At 36.2% G+C, this 16,218-nt stretch overlaps 1 pseudogene; it reads right to left on the reverse strand.

Annotated features, from left to right (window-relative positions):
* LOC113750462 overlaps positions 1-16,218 on the reverse strand; it is a 95,318-nt pseudogene that overhangs the window by 46,031 nt on the left and 33,069 nt on the right.

Below are 16,218 nucleotides of genomic sequence, written 5' to 3' on the forward strand. Positions count from 1 at the left end.
GGGGTAAAGTTGAGTGAAGAGCTTAAATGTGTGATTGGATCGTTGCAAACGTTACCAACCACGAAAATAAGGTATGATCTCGCACCGATTTTCATACCTGAATCTCACCAAAGGTTACTTCCATCTATGGTGCAGGCACCTGTCTTGGAATTAAAACCGCTGCCGAAACATCTGAAGTATGCATACTTGGGTGAAGGGGAGACACTTCCAGTGATCATCTCCACGGATTTATCAAAGGTTCAAGAAGACAAACTATTTCGAATTCTTCGGGAACATAACCAGGCGATAGGATGGACCATCGCCGATATCAAGGGAATTAGCCCCGCAGTGTGTATGTATCAAATTTAACTCGAGGAGGGTGCTAAACCCGTGCGGCAGGCTCAACGGAGATTAAATCCTCTCATGATGGAGGTCGTAAAGAAGGAGATTTTAAAGCTACTGGACGTTGGAATTATATTTGCAATATCAGATCGCCCGTGGGCGAGTCCAGTACAGGTGGTCCCAAAAAAAGCAGGGGTGATAGTGGAACCAAACCAAGAGAGTGAGCTCGTACCAATTCGAAAGCCCACCGGATGGCGACAGTGTATCGATTACCGGAAGCTGAACGCCGTCACGAAAAAGGACCATTTCCCCCTCCCTTTCATTAATCAGATGGTAGAGCGATTAGCATGTCGAGCTTACTATTGTTTCTTGGATGAATTTTCAGGTTATTTCCAAATTGCCATCGCACCCGAGGACCAAGAGAAAACTACTTTCACGTGTCAATTTGGAACATTTGCATACCGAAAGATGCCATTTGGATTGTGCAATGCAACTGCAACCTTCCAAAGATGCATGGTATGTATCTTTTCAGAGTATGTTGAGAAGATTATTGAGATTTTCATGGACGATTTCAGTGTATATGGTGAAGGTTTTGAAAACTGTCTAGATAACTTGAAATTGATCTTAGTAAGATGTATAGAAGCTAATCTCGTGCTTAATTGGGAAAAATGTCACTTTATGGACGAACACGGAATAGTTTTGGGTCATGTAGTATCATCTACAGGTATCAAGGTTGATAAGGCAAAAATAGATGTTATATCTACTTTACCTTACCCTGCGAGTGTACGGGAAGTTCGTTCCTTTTTAGGTCACGCAGGTTTCTATAGAAGGTTCATCAAAGATTTCTCGAAAATTGGAGCACCCTTGTTCCAACTTTTGCAAAAAGATGTATTTTTCGAGTTCGATGAAACATGTAAGGGGGCATTTGATAAGTTAAAGGAGCTATTGACCTCCTCACCCCTTATCCAACTCCCTGACTGGAGCGTCCCATTCGAGATCATGTGCGATGCCAGTGACTATGCAGTGGGTGCGATACTAGGTCAAAGAGTGGGAAAGGCAGTCCATGCTATCTACTACGCATCTCGAGTCTTGGACGGAGTTCAATTGAACTATTCAACCACCAAAAAGGAGCTCTTGGCGGTTGTTTTTGCTTTAGAAAAATTTTGAACTTATTTACTTGGTGCTAAAGTTATTATTTTTTCTGATCATGCAGCTTTGCGATATCTGTTGACTAAGAAAGAGGCAAAATCACGATTGATACGGTGGATATTATTGCTACAAGAGTTCAACCTAGAGATTCGAGATAAGAAAGGGGTAGAGAATCTGGTAGCAGATCACTTGAGTCAATTACAAGTCATCAAAAATAACCTCCCACTGAGAGAAGCATTCCCCGATGAGCATTTATTTTCTATTAACTCATCTTTGCTTTGGTATGCGGATATGGTTAACTTTCTAGTCATTGGCAAGTTTCCTATAGGATGGCCTAAGGCGAAGAGAGACAAGTTGAGGAGCGATGCAAAATCCTATATTTGGGATGATCCTTACCTCTGGAAGCGAAGTGCCGACCAAATCATCCGAAAATGTGTAAGTGAGGTTGAATTCCAATCCATTCTAATCTATTGTCACTTTGGATTGAAGAGGATGACTCGTAAGGTGCTAGAGAATGGATTCTATTGGCCGACCCTATTCAAGGACGCCTACTCATTTTATAAGTCCTGTGATAAGTGTCAATGAGTAGGTAATCTCTCTTGTAGGGATCAAATGACTTAGACCCCAATGATTTTTGTTGAAATTTTTGACGTTTGAGATATTGACTTTATGGGTCCTTTTCTTTCGTCCTTTGGTTTTTTGTATATATTGTTTGCTGTAGATTATGTTTTGAAATAGGTGGAAGCAAAAGCCACCCGTACTAATGATTCTAAAGTGGTTGCAGAATTCGTTAAGTCTAACATTTTTGTCCGCTTTGGGATGCCGAGAGCAATTGTAAATGATTGGGGTACTAATTTCTGCAACAAGACGATCGCTGCAGCTTTTAGGAGATACGGTGTCTTGCACAAAGTCTCCACATCCTACCATCCTCAGACAAACGGTCAGACGGAAGCATTAAATCGAGAGATCAAGTTGATTTTAGAGAAGATGGTTCGACCCGATAGGAAAGATTTGGAGTATGAGGCTGGAGGATGCACTATGGGCTTACAGGACGGCGTACAAGACACCCATTGGAATGTCCCCTTATCGGTTGGTATTTGGAAAGCCATGTCACCTACCGGTCGAGTTCGAGCATGGAGCATTTTGGGCGGTCAAGCAATGCAATATGGATATCGAGGAGGACGGAATTCAAAGGAAGTTGCAATTACAAGAGTTGGAAGAAATCCGAAATAAAGCATATGAGAATGCAGTGATCTATAAGGAGAAGAATCGGATCTTTTATGACCAACAGATCTCTAGGAAGACATTCGTCTGCGGACAAAAAGTTCTACTGTATCACTTGAAATTGAAGTTATTTCCAGTTAAATTACATTCTCGTTGGATTGGTCATTTTGTTGTGACTAATGTCTTTCATTATAGTGCAGTGGAGATCCAGAGTTTGAAAACGGAGAAGAAATTTGTGGTGAATGGTCACCGTCTCAAGCCGTATTATGAAGGGTTTCCAGTTGAACGGATGGAGATGAAGCAATTGGAGGATCCGATTTACTTAGTTTAAGCAAATTTTGGGCTATGTTTAGCCAAAAACATTAAAGAAAGGCGCTTTTAAGAGACAACCCAAATATTGATTTTATTATTTTTCGTTGTTCATTTCTTTCATTTTGTCGTTTCTCAGTTGAGTAGTAGTCGATCTTAATATTTTCCTTCACTGTGACCAGGAAGTGCAATCTTGGCGTGCCCACACCATGTTAGTGATTCCTGAGGTTAGTGGACGTTTACCAATCTTGGCGTGCCCCTCGCCATGTTAGTCAAATCTCAACATCTCGCGACATTGGCAGGAAATGCAATCTTGGCGTGCCACGCCATGTTAGTGACTCCTGAGATCAGTGGACGTTTTATAATGTTGGCGTGCCCACGCTGTATTTGACAATCCAAAAACAAAGAAAATACCAAAAAAAAATTTAAATAAATAAATTAGAAAAAAAATACAAATCATTTTCCTTTTTAAACCTTCAACTTTGTTTTTCTTTTCAAAAAAAAATTCAAATTTTGGAATTTCAATTTCCAAAAAAAAAAATCAAAATAAAAACATTTTGCGTTTTACACCTTCAGTTTTGGTTCTCACAATTCGAATTTTGAAATTTGAGTTTGCAATAAAAAAAAAAACCCAAAAACTATTTTTTTTTCTTTTTCTCTTTTCTTTTTCTTTCTTTCTTTCTTTTCTTTCTTTCTTTCTCTTTTCTCCCTCTTCTCTCCCGTTTCCCTTTTCACCTTTTCCTTCTTTTCTTTCGACCGAAACTTTCCCTCGCCCGCCGATGTGACCCCGACACGGTCCCCGTGGTTTCAGGAACATCCCATTACCCTCATTCTTGCTTTTACTGTTTAATTGTCACATTAAGGGCAATGTGTGCTTTAAGTGTGGGGGGGGATTTGGATTCGACTGGTGTTTCTTTAAATTTGCTGCTTATCTTACTGTTGTCTTGATGAATAAATGTGGCAACTCACTCTTCTATTACTGGTTGTGATTTATCATATGAAATTTGTTTAGGTGGCAAGCAAAAGCATGTTATCTTAGTGAATATCATGAGTTTAATGACTTGGTGTAAATTGCGGTTAACTTGTTTAGGCAATATAAATATTTTACTAGCAATTGTTGTGTGGATTGGGCAATTGTTGATTTCAGTTCTCCATGTTAGGAGATGACATGGGCCATGATCTTTAATTGTTTGGTATTCTAGTGTTTAATTGTGATTAATAAATGGCTCTACTCCGCTAGTGTCGTCACCCAGTAACCGGGAGTTTTCACCACAAATGTCGACTCTCGCGTCAAAAAGTGATGATATCTATGAGTAGGTAGTCCTGGAGTTGTGAAAAGTTGAGTAACTAGGTTCTTTCATCTAAAAATATCAGAGTTCACGTCAAAAGACTTGAATAGCTTGGGACTGAGTATTTATAAAAAAAATTAAAAAAAAATTAAAATACACACATATATATATATATATATATATGTAAACTTATGATCATGTTGGCTTGCCGATCCTTGTTCTTCAATGTTGAGATTTTGGTTGCCAGTTGACCCAATGGCTAACTGTTGCTAGTTTAATATTTTGAATTCCTAGATGAGTTAGCCATGAATTGGATAAGTCTGTGATTTCAAGAGCTAACCGGGAAAACCATGTCTTGACATTTAGCCACTAAATCTTGATTTTGGTTTAAATACAGCTTGGCAATAGATGACATGAGAGCTAGCCATTGTTGAGTTTAGTGTTCTCATGCTTGAGGACAAGTATGATTTAAGTGTGGGGGGAATTGATAGGGTGTTAATTGTTAGTAATTTTATTGTTAATTTTCCTCTTTGTCCTTGTCAAATATTGCTTTAATTGTCAACATATATTTATATTTGGTATTTGGATATATTTATAGGAAGTGGAACGGAAAAGCGTTCAAAAAATGGAGACCTTCTTGTGAAGATTGCTACACACGTGAGAGACTTCCAAAAGCTTCACACACCTAGCCTACATGATGCTAAACAACGGATTTCATTTCCTTTGTGTTGATGAAGAATTGTCTTCTTATTATGAAGTCCACTAGCAATAAGATCAATGGGGACCACGTAGAAAATTGATGGATTGATTTAGAAAATTGGTTCTTCTTTTGGGAGATATATTCATTAGCCAGGTGTTGGTTTTGATTATGGTAGCTTTTCCACTTTCTTCCTACGTGACTAGTTTCTCCTATGAAACTAGTGCTCAAATAAAATAAGGGAAGGTATTAGACTAGTGGCTCATATTATATATGAGTGAACGGAGTAGAAGATAGGGAGTTGGTTGGTTTTAGAATAGGGGTTGTTCTTTCTTTTGGGATGTGAAGTTTTCTTCTGTGGTTTGCTTTGTGTTTCTTCCGTCTCTTCCATTAGACTGGTCTCTTCCATGAGACTAGTTTTATTGTATTAGACTACGGAGAATCAATTTCTTATTCTAGATTACTGTCAAGAAATGGATGCCTTTGAATTCAATTAAATTGTGTGAAAATTTTCTTATGAGGCGTGGCTAATCTTCCAATCTAGTCAAGGATCAACGCGACGACGCAGTTTCAAATATCTGTGAGATCGAATTAATTTTCATGTGTTCCTTAATTTGTTAATATTTGCATGTTTTCTATTTGAATTTCCATAGAATTATTTTGTTAATTGGATATCAAGGGCCCATGTGCAATTTGACTTATTAATCTCCTGTCAAATTAATCAATTAAATCCGTAATTATTTAATTGGTTAATATTAGTGGCAACTAGTATTTTCACATACTAGGAGAACGTGCAATCTGATTTAAATAACCCTCGTAGTATGTTATTAATTTGGGTTAGACTTTTCTAGTTTTTAAAGCAATTGGGAAATTAATTTCTACGGTCGTACTTAGGAGTATTTGCTGATTATGGGTAATCAACGGTCGTACCTTGGTTATCAATAAATTAAGGAAAAGCTGATCGTCAGAACTTATCGGCGATTATAACTAACCTGTTAATAAAATTAAGTGAACTTTCTTTGCATCAATGATCGGATGAATGGATTGTGTCCGAGAAGTTATATCCTTGGCTAGAATTTATTTATTATTTATTTAATCTCTATTTACATTCGTGTTAATTAATCATTTATTTCTGGTTAAATTGTTTTTAGTTTAATTCTGATAAAACAAATCCCCCGTGTCTCGAACTTGAAAAGAATCAAATTTTTTCCAATCCCTGTGGATTCGACCCTACTCACTACTATACACAGAAATTTGTATTTTTATCGAGTAGGTATTTATTATTGCACAGTCTCGACACCTGTCAGCGTTGTTACCCATTAAGACAACTCCACTTTCAGTTGATTCATATGTTGAAAACCAGTCCCTATTGGGACACATATGATATGAACAACCCGAATCTATAATCCAATCATTGTTAGAAATAAAATTATTTTCCGTTGCACAGAAAATGGTTCCGTCATTCTCATCAACTGTAATATTAGCCTCGGTGGTCTAACTCTTTTTCTCCTTTTGCTTTTCTTTCTTTTTCAATTTAAAGCAATCAGAGATAACATGACCCTTCTTTTTACAATAGTTGCACACCACATTTTTATATCTGGATTTGGATCTACTTCTATTTTCTGTATTTCTTTTTCAGATCTACCCCGAACAAACAAGCCATTGGCTTGACTCCCACTAGTTTCCCCAGTAACATCCCTATCTATCTGCTCTTTAGATTTTAATACAGATTTAATTTTCCGATACGAAATTGTTTCATTTCCATAAATCATAGTATCACGGAAATGCTTAAAGGACTGGGGAAGGGAACACAAAAGTAATAGGATCTGATCTTCATCATCAATTTTCGAATCTATATTCTCCAAATTCATAATAATGGAATCAAATTTATCAAGATGGGAGAGTATAGATGTACCTTCAAACATCCGAATCATATACAAACGCTGCTTCAGATATAGCCGATTCTCGACTGTCTTCTTCATATACAAGGCTTTCAATTTATCCCACATTGCCTTGGCCGAAGTCTCCGTTGCTACCTCTCGTAAAACTTTATCGGAGAGATTCAAAATTATGCTGGATCTAGCCTTCTTATCCATATCGGCGAAATCCGCATCCTTTACATTTTCTGGCTTCTTTTCAATTCCTTGTATTGCCAAATCAACTTCGTTTTGAACAAGAATGGCCTCCATCTTGAGCTGCCACATGCCGAAGTTGACATTCCTGTCGAATTTTTCGACAACCGTCTTTGTTATCGTCATTGTTGCTACAAAATCTGTAACCTGAATCTTGTCTCAAAAAACTGGTCAAACAAATATGCAAGTCTCGTGAGCGGACCCCACGGGATGAGCGGGCCCCATAGAGTGAGCGGACCTGTCTTACAAAATATATCAATCAGCTCTGATACCAGTTTGTTAGCACTGGCCTGGGAATAAATAAACTAAAATTAGAACAAAATAGGCGGTATAACCGACCATATAATGCTTAGGCGGTAGACACCAACCATATAATACTTAGGCGATAAAACCGACCATATAAAAGGGTTGTGGCAACCCAATAAAGACAAATAACAAAGCAAAATAAAAGACACCCAAATTTACGTGGTTCGGTCAAATTGACCTACGTCCATGGGCGAGGGAGGAGCAAAATTTTTACTATAAAGAAGAAAATACAAAAGTCATAGGAAAGTGATTTCTAGGCCAAAATGGCACTTACAAAAGAATTTAGAAAATATTCCTAAACTCAAAATAAGAGAGTCTAAAATATTTGACTACAAATGAGTTAGATGATCCAAGAAACTAATAGCCCATATAATGCTTTCTTGAGTGGTGCGACTAACTTCAACACAAGCCCCCTTTATTTATAACTATCAAAGGGAAGGCTTTCCGTTGGCTTCTTCCGATGTGGGATAAGGGAGAAAACTCCCTTACCGATGTGGGACAAGCCACATCAACAAAAACCAATGCAGAGAATAGAACAAGAAGAATTGATAGAAAGCAAATCCCTCTACATTCTACAACCCAGAGTTACATAACCCCAAGTTTCAGAAAATATGATGCATCGACTTCCATTACATATGCAAGCAGGATAGAAAACACACGACTACAAGACTAAAAGTCCTATAATTTGCTTGCAAAGATAATTAAAGCAAGAGGATGATAAAAATGATGCAAACAAATCTATGTTCAAAAAGACTACAACAAAGTTTTTTTGCATGCCTTTATCACAGCTCAAGCAAGAAAACACATCTAAATGCAGAACACAATTTTGAATGAACCAAATGTGCATATTTAGCAGATTGCTAAACCATGTGGACAAATAATGGAGATAACAGTTCTATTAGCGAGTGGAAGAATGTATATTATAAAATGGAAGTAGGCTTTCACCTCAGTTGACAACATAACCAAGCCATTGAAGAAGCGGCGATAAATTTTGGAATGCAATATTACCTATGCCATTCGAACCAAGGAATCATACACAGCAGTGTCTCCATGGGGATGAAACTTACCAAGGACCTATAATTGTACCTAGGATGATCAATACCAAAGAGTCATTTGTCCTTTCAGTCTAAAGAAATAATCTATTCAATGCTCCCATATAGCCTAAGAAAGTAAATAGTGGATAACCTCTCCAACAGCTCTTGCACATTTCTTGTCAGGTTCCTTGATGATAGACCCAATTCATGCATTGCAAATCTACAGACAAATACCAAAGCAAGAAACTCAATCAAAAGTCATCTCAGTAACTTAAAATTGTTGGTTCAAAATTTGTGCAGAAATAATACATTCAACAACAGGAAATTGAAGAAATTCTCAAGTATAGCATCTACAAAAATAATAATTTTCTTGAATCAATTACATAAGAAAATAGCAGGAAAAATGCAACATCATGGAAGCCATAACATGCAGCTAGTTATGATTAAAAATGAAAAAAACTTTTAGTTATTGACGGCTGGAAAAACCAATCACAGGTCAAGGGATTAATAGTTGCATGCATCATCACGAAATCTGTGAGATATACATAATCAGCAATCCCTTGGGATATCTACCATCATACTGTTAAGAGAATATAAGTACTCTTATAGATAATAAATTAGTAAAGGTATTATTATAAATAGTTTGTTAGTTTCGTACTACTATAAATACTAGTTGATCACTCATAATACAATGGCTAGATGTTTTTCTCTCAAAATACATGTTATTATGGTACCAGAGCTAAAGTTCTAGGGTTAGGGTTAAACATCTAGCAAAAGTCATGTTCACGCGATACTGTTCATGCATTACTATTGTTCATGTGTATTGTTCCAGGGTATTGTTCATCACAAATTTTGATTTTTTTTTTTGGTTTGAAGTGCTATTCGTTATGACTGAAAGTTTATCAAAAAGTGTCATGGTATCTACTAATGTTATGACAATGGTGACGCCTCAAATCACAAATTGGAAGTTGAACGACACTAATTATCAATAGTGGTCAAAGCTGTCAAGATTTATCTGATAGGTTTAGGAAAGCAACGACATCTCACAAATGATTTTCCTACGAAGGATAACAAGGGACTAATGTGGATTCAAGAAGATGTCCAAATTCTTGGAGCACTATGGAATTCTAGGGAGCCATGAATTGCTTACATATGTTCACATTATCAAGGGCAGAGGTTATGGTCTACTAATTGCAATAATCAAGAGCAGCTGATTATGGGATCTGTTCTATCATAATTGCAAAGATTATGGCTGAAATTATGGGATTTGCTCTACCATGTATATTAGCTGTATATTAGCGTATTTGTAATTAATATATTAGATAGATAGATATATTCTTACCTATAATAGAATGTACAGAGTTTCTATTTAATGGAAAAGATGCACAAAACGCAGCATTCAGTCTTTGATCTAGAAAATTGTCATGGTATCAGAGCTGGTTATTTGAATTTCTCCACCTTTCAAAATTTTCTGAGTTACTATTCTCCTTGGGTTGATTATTTTGATCAATCATTTGGTTTCAAGATATCCTTTTGGGTCAATCATATTATGGTTGGCAGCCTTTCTTGTAATTCAGATCTTTGTTTTTTTTGTGAATTTTTTTTTGAAAAAATGTCTATGGAAAACTCTTTGGGAAAAACACATACAGAATCTTTGGCCATCAAGTTAACTGGAAAAAATTATGCAGCATGGGAATTTCAATATAGGATGTTTCTAAAAGGCAAAGAGTTTTGGAGTCATATTGATGGGTCTTCTATAGCACCTAGAGATGGAAAAGAACTTAGTCAATGGGAGGCAAAGGATGCTAGAATTATTTCTTGGATTCTAGCATCTATTGAAGCTCATATAGTGAACAATTTATGTTCCTTTAATACAACAAAGGAGATGTGGGATCATTTGAAGCGTGTATATCATCAAGATAATATAGCAAGAAAATTTCAGCTTGAATTGGAAATTAGTAACTACGGCCAAGGTAACCTCTCTATTGAGCAGTATTATTCTGGATTTCTTAATTTATGGAGAGAATACTCTGGTATAATCTATTCTAAGGTACCAAGCGAAGCCTTAGCCGGTATTCAAGCGGTTCATGAAGATAGTAAACGTGACCAGTTTCTAATGAAACTGAGGCCTGAATTTGAAGCGGTCAGACCTGATTGTTAATATATGTCTTGGTGACTTCTTGTGAGAAGAACAGAGAATGGCAACACAAACTGTCATAGGTGCATCGAAGGAGATATCTGAAGTTGTCAATATTGCCCATGCTGCTCAAGGGAGGAATCGCGAAAAGGGACAAGTACAGTGCTATAGTTGCAAGGAACTTGGACATATTGCACGTAATTGTGGAAAGAAATTTTGCAATTATTGTAAGCAAAATGTACACATCATCAAGGACTGTTCTACACGTCCTGAGAATCGGAGAGCCCAAGCCTTTCAAGCTACTGTCCAAGACTCTAACACTATTAGTTCTACATCTACAGCCACAACACTTACTCTAGAAATGGTTCAACAAATGATTTTTTCAGCAATTTCTGCTCTTGGACTTCAAGGTCAATGCAAAATTGTTTCTGCTCCTTGGTTAGTTGATTCTGGAGCATCAAATCATAAGACTGGTTCACCTGCATCATTACATAATCTACGACAGTATACTGCTACACAAAATATTCTGATTGCTAATGGCAGTAATCTTCCAATTACAGCCATTGGTGATAGTGGACCTTCTTTTCATCATGTATTTGTCTCTCCGCGGTTGTCTACTAGTTTGATTTCTGTTGGTCAGATGGTGGATAATAAATGTGATGTATTCTCTCGTGATGGTTGTCTTGTGCAGGAACAGGTGTCGCGCCCCCATTTTTTGCAATGGAAAAATAAGTATAAAAATAGGTATTTACAAAATATGTGATTTTATTTTAAAATAAATGAAAAGGACCTAAAATGGGACTTTAAAGAATGCGACAATTTGGGTCCAAATATTTAGTCTAAAAAGGGTTTTCAAGAAAAAGGGGAGTCGCCACTTGATATTGAGTTTGGGTGTACCAAGTCACCCCAAAAAGATTTTTGACAAAAATAAAATAAAACCCTTTTTGACAACTCCAGGTCTTTGAAAAAACAGGAGAAAATGGGTTCGGGAGTCACGGTTGAAGAAAGGGAAGGCAAAGGTGCAATTAATTCAAATCTAAGGCACCCTTTCAACCTAGTCTAAGTTAGTTGCGAGGTTTAGTTAAAATTTTCGTAATATAACCCTTAATTTTATCATGTTTGGATGTTTCCTACATGGATGCAAATCTAAATTTATAAAAATATCGAAAGGGACAAAATGTTCATTCAAGAGTTTAATTGAACCAATTGCATTAATTGCGAAGATCAAAATAATTTCTTGAATGTGTCACGAGTATGCGAATGATGAAATTAAAAGAAAAGAAAAGAAATTATATACATAGATATAAGTTATCAAAGAAAAAGGGAATGCAACATAAAAGGTACGGGAGGCAAAAACTCGTGACATAATTTTCTTATACAGGGATTAATGGAATATTTAAACTAAAAAGTTATAATCTCCTATTTCCCATGTTTGAAAAATAATTCTCCTAACATGCACAAGCAAATGAGCTAACTTATTATACGATATCCTACATGAAATGCAATTCTAAATGACATGATTAACACGTATAGAGAATAGGGGATAATATAATAGGAAATATCATGCAAAATGGGAAAAGATCCTAAAAATGAAAATATGCATGAAAATGTAATGAATATCACACAAAAATGAGTCTAGCGCAAGAATGATCCAATGGTCTAGCATTGGACTAGCCCGTTTCTAAAAGTCCTTACTAGCGTTGGACTAGCAAGTAAACGGAGGAAGAAGCCACAACAAGCGTTGGACTAGTGTGGTGACGTCATGCATTTTTAATACATAATAAGACAAGTAGGCATAAATTAAAACAAATAAGCACATAAGAGCACGTAGCACGTAACACATAAGCATACTATCTAGATGCAAAAAAACCTAAGGAAAGCGGGTAAGGCACGTAACACATAAGCCACATAAGCACACAACCTATTTATTACATCGGGGCGTGCCTAACTATAATCTAAAAGGGGAAATAAAATAAAACAAATCTAATTATCCTATCTATTACATTTTTTGAGGTATTTAAATGTCTCTCAAATAATTATAAAATTAACTAAACAAACATAAGAAAATTTAAATGAACATTCAAATCAAATAAACAAAGCATATACAAATATATAAACACATAGGAACACGTATAAGCACATAAGAGCACGTAATTGACATTGAAATAATAATAATGGGGTACCTCCCTTTTGAAGTGCTGACTAAACGGAGTCAAATTGCCCTATTTATACTCAAAATGAACAAAAGAATCATGGCACCAATTTAATTGAAAAAGTAATAATGAAAATGAAAATTCACCTTAATATGTCAAACGTAAATAAATTTAAGAATAACTAAAAATTACAAGTTAAACATACTCAAAAGTAACATAATTAGCTATTAAAGAAAAGAAACAATCATAATAAAGAGAGTCAAAATTCACTAGGGACTGAATTGCAAAAATTGAAAAACTTTTGGGGATAAAAATTATATTTTTCCAAAGTTTAGAGGTCAAAATTAAATGAAAGATTAAATTCAAAGACCAAAGTGCAATTAATTTAAGGACCTAAGTGAAACAAATTTAAAATGTTCTGGGCCGAAGTGAAACTACTCCAAAGATCAGAGGCTAAAGTGCAAATTTCGATTTCTGATATAGGAGAAAAAGGCCATGGCCATCATTTTTATTTATTTGGGCCGGTTGCTAGCTAAGCCCTGCCGAAGCCCAAAAGAAACGAGCAGGCCAGCCCGTCTTTCTATCCCTCAAGCCCAACCGAAACCCAAAAGAAATAAACCAAAACCCATTTTCAAAACCCAACCAAAACTAACTCTTGGCCCATCAGAAAAATAAACATTAGCCCAATTCCCTTTTTTTCTTTCTTTTCTTTTCTTTCTTCTTCCTCACCTTCTTCTTTCTCTCGTTTCTTCTTTCTTCTTCGACCAGTTGAGGCGGCCATGGTTGCCTCCGCCACCGGACCGCCGCCGCCGGCGGTCTCCGGCGACATCTCTGATCGTGAAAAATTACCAAAATCTACTCCCCCATTCGATTTTTAGAGTAGATTTCATTTTCGGAATTAGTTTTTACAAAAAATGATCTGAAAGTGGCCAAAAAGCCAAAAAATCAGTCCAGTTTTTATTTTTTAAAACCCTCAACTCTTCACCAAAACCCATGAAAAATTATACCAAAACACTCTTTATGATATCCACATTATAACTATGAACTAAAATCAATAAAAGTAACAACAAATAATACAAAATTAAACCAAAACAGTCCAAAAATAAAAATATGCTTCTAAACTTTTTATACTCAAAACTCCAATAACTTGAACAACCAAACATTTCCAGGCCTGGTGCTAGCTAACGGTCGTCCGTTTTGACAATAACATGCACAATATTCAGCTTTTTAATCCATTTTTCCACTTCGGCATTTTATCAAATATTTGGCATGCATTCACAAGAAACATTTCCTTTTCCTAAATCTGATTCATGCCATTTCCCAATGTTTAACAATACAACAATAACAATGCAAGGCAACAAAAACAGGGGGAAATAAGCAACGAAATATGAATTAAATGTGAAAAATGAAACTGAAAAAAAAAAGAAAAAAAATACCTCAAGAAGATTGCAATCACTGGTAGTTGAGGTTTGTGATCAGATTCCTAAGCCTCAATGGTTTGACAACTTGTTTCCCCTTTTGTTTGCCAAAATGCCGAGAGAGTATTTTTTTTTTTTTTGTTCTGTTTTCTTTCTTCTCCCCAGTCCGAGAGAAGGAGAGAGTGAGGAGTGGAGAATTTTTTGTGTCCTTTTTCTTCTTGTTCTTGTCCTCTGTCTTCTCTGGGAGAGAGCCGAGAGAGGTATTGACTTGGAGTGTTTAGTTGGGCCAAAATGATGATTTCAACTAATGAAAAGACCAGTCCATGGCCATTGAGTGTGAAATGGGTTAATAGTGATTTTGGTGAAACAAAATGATTATGATTTTTCTTTTTTTTCTTTTTTCTTTCTTTTTTTTGTTTTTGTTTTGTTTTTGTTGTTTTGTTGTTTTTTTTTTTTAAACAAACTTGCAAAAATAAGAAAAATGCACATTAAAATGTAAGAAAATAAATAAATTACTAAATAGAAAAAATTCAAGAAAACGTTAAAATTTTGACAAAAATTTGGTGTCTACAGCTTGCCCCTCTTTGTCTAGAGTTTCAAAGAAAACTCAAGACAAAAACGTAGACACCAAATTGTTTACCTGTCTCTTCTAGCTGCACCTAAGCTAAAATAAACAAGCCAACACTTGACTATAATTATTGAACAAAAGATATAATGAAATTACAAAACACGTGACCGAACTCATGTAGAGTTGCCTACGCATCCTGCCAAGGAAATCAGGTCAAACGTAGTTCGAGTACAAGTGAATCACAATGAAACAAGTGCATTGACCATTTGCGATCTTTGCAAAGTCAAAGAAGTCTGAGCTCTCAAAACTTCTAAACATGAAACACAAAAATGAATGGGAAAGCACAATTTTTAATCAAAATAGTCAAGAAAAACGGTCAGTGGGATACGACCCGAGCCTGCCGAGGTTGGTGGGATAAAATCTAAATCCAACGAAAATAAAAAATGGTCAGTGGGATAAAACCCGAACCTGCCGAAGTTGGTGGGATAAAACCCAAACCCAACGAAAATAAAAAAAAAGGGTCAGTGGGATAAAACCCGAGCCTGCCGAGGTCGGTGAGACAAAAATCCGATTCCAACATGATATACAAAAGACACGTTAGTGGGTTGGGCCCAATGCTAACGAATGTGAAAAAAATAAAACACACGTTAGTGAGTTGTACTCGATACTAATGGAGAAAGAAAAACACACGTTAGTGAGATAAATTCGATATTAATGATTATAGAAAACACGTTAGTGGGTTGGACCTGATGCTAATGGTGAAAGAAAAATACGGCACACGTTAGTGAGTAAAACTCGATACTAACGGTGAAAGAAAAATAGCACACGTTAGTGAGTAAAACTCGATGCTAACGGTGAAAGAAAAATACGTTAGTGAGATAAACTCGATACTAACGGTTAAAGAAAAATAGCACACGTTAGTGAGTCAATACTCGATGCTAACGGTGATAAAAGACACGTTAGTGGGTTGGACCCGATGCTAACGGATGTGAAAAAACATAACATACGTTAGTGAGTCAATACTCGATGCTAACGGTGACAAAAGACACGTTAGTGGGTTGAACCCGATGCTAACGGATATGTAAAAATAAAAACACACGTTAATGAGTTGTACTCGATACTAACGGTGATAAAGATCATGTTAGTGGGTTGGACCCGATGCTAATGGATATGTAAAAATAAAACCCACGTTAGTGAATTGTACTCGAAGCTAACGGTGATAAAGATCACGTTAGTGGGTTGGACCCGATGCTAACGGATATGAAAAATAAAACACACGTTAGTGAGTTGTACTCGATGCTAACGGTGATAAAGATCACGTTAGTGGATTGGACCCGATGCTAACGGATATGAAAAAAAAAAAAAACAAAACACTCATTATTGCATGAAAAAGTTCTTGAATACTTACCTGAGAAATCTTTTCAAAAATTGTCCCAGTTTGCATCAATTTTTGTACAACCAATAATTTGCTTTGTATCATG

Source organism: Coffea eugenioides, chromosome 10 (genome assembly GCF_003713205.1).
Source record: "Coffea eugenioides isolate CCC68of chromosome 10, Ceug_1.0, whole genome shotgun sequence".
NCBI classification, from domain to species: domain Eukaryota; kingdom Viridiplantae; phylum Streptophyta; class Magnoliopsida; order Gentianales; family Rubiaceae; genus Coffea; species Coffea eugenioides.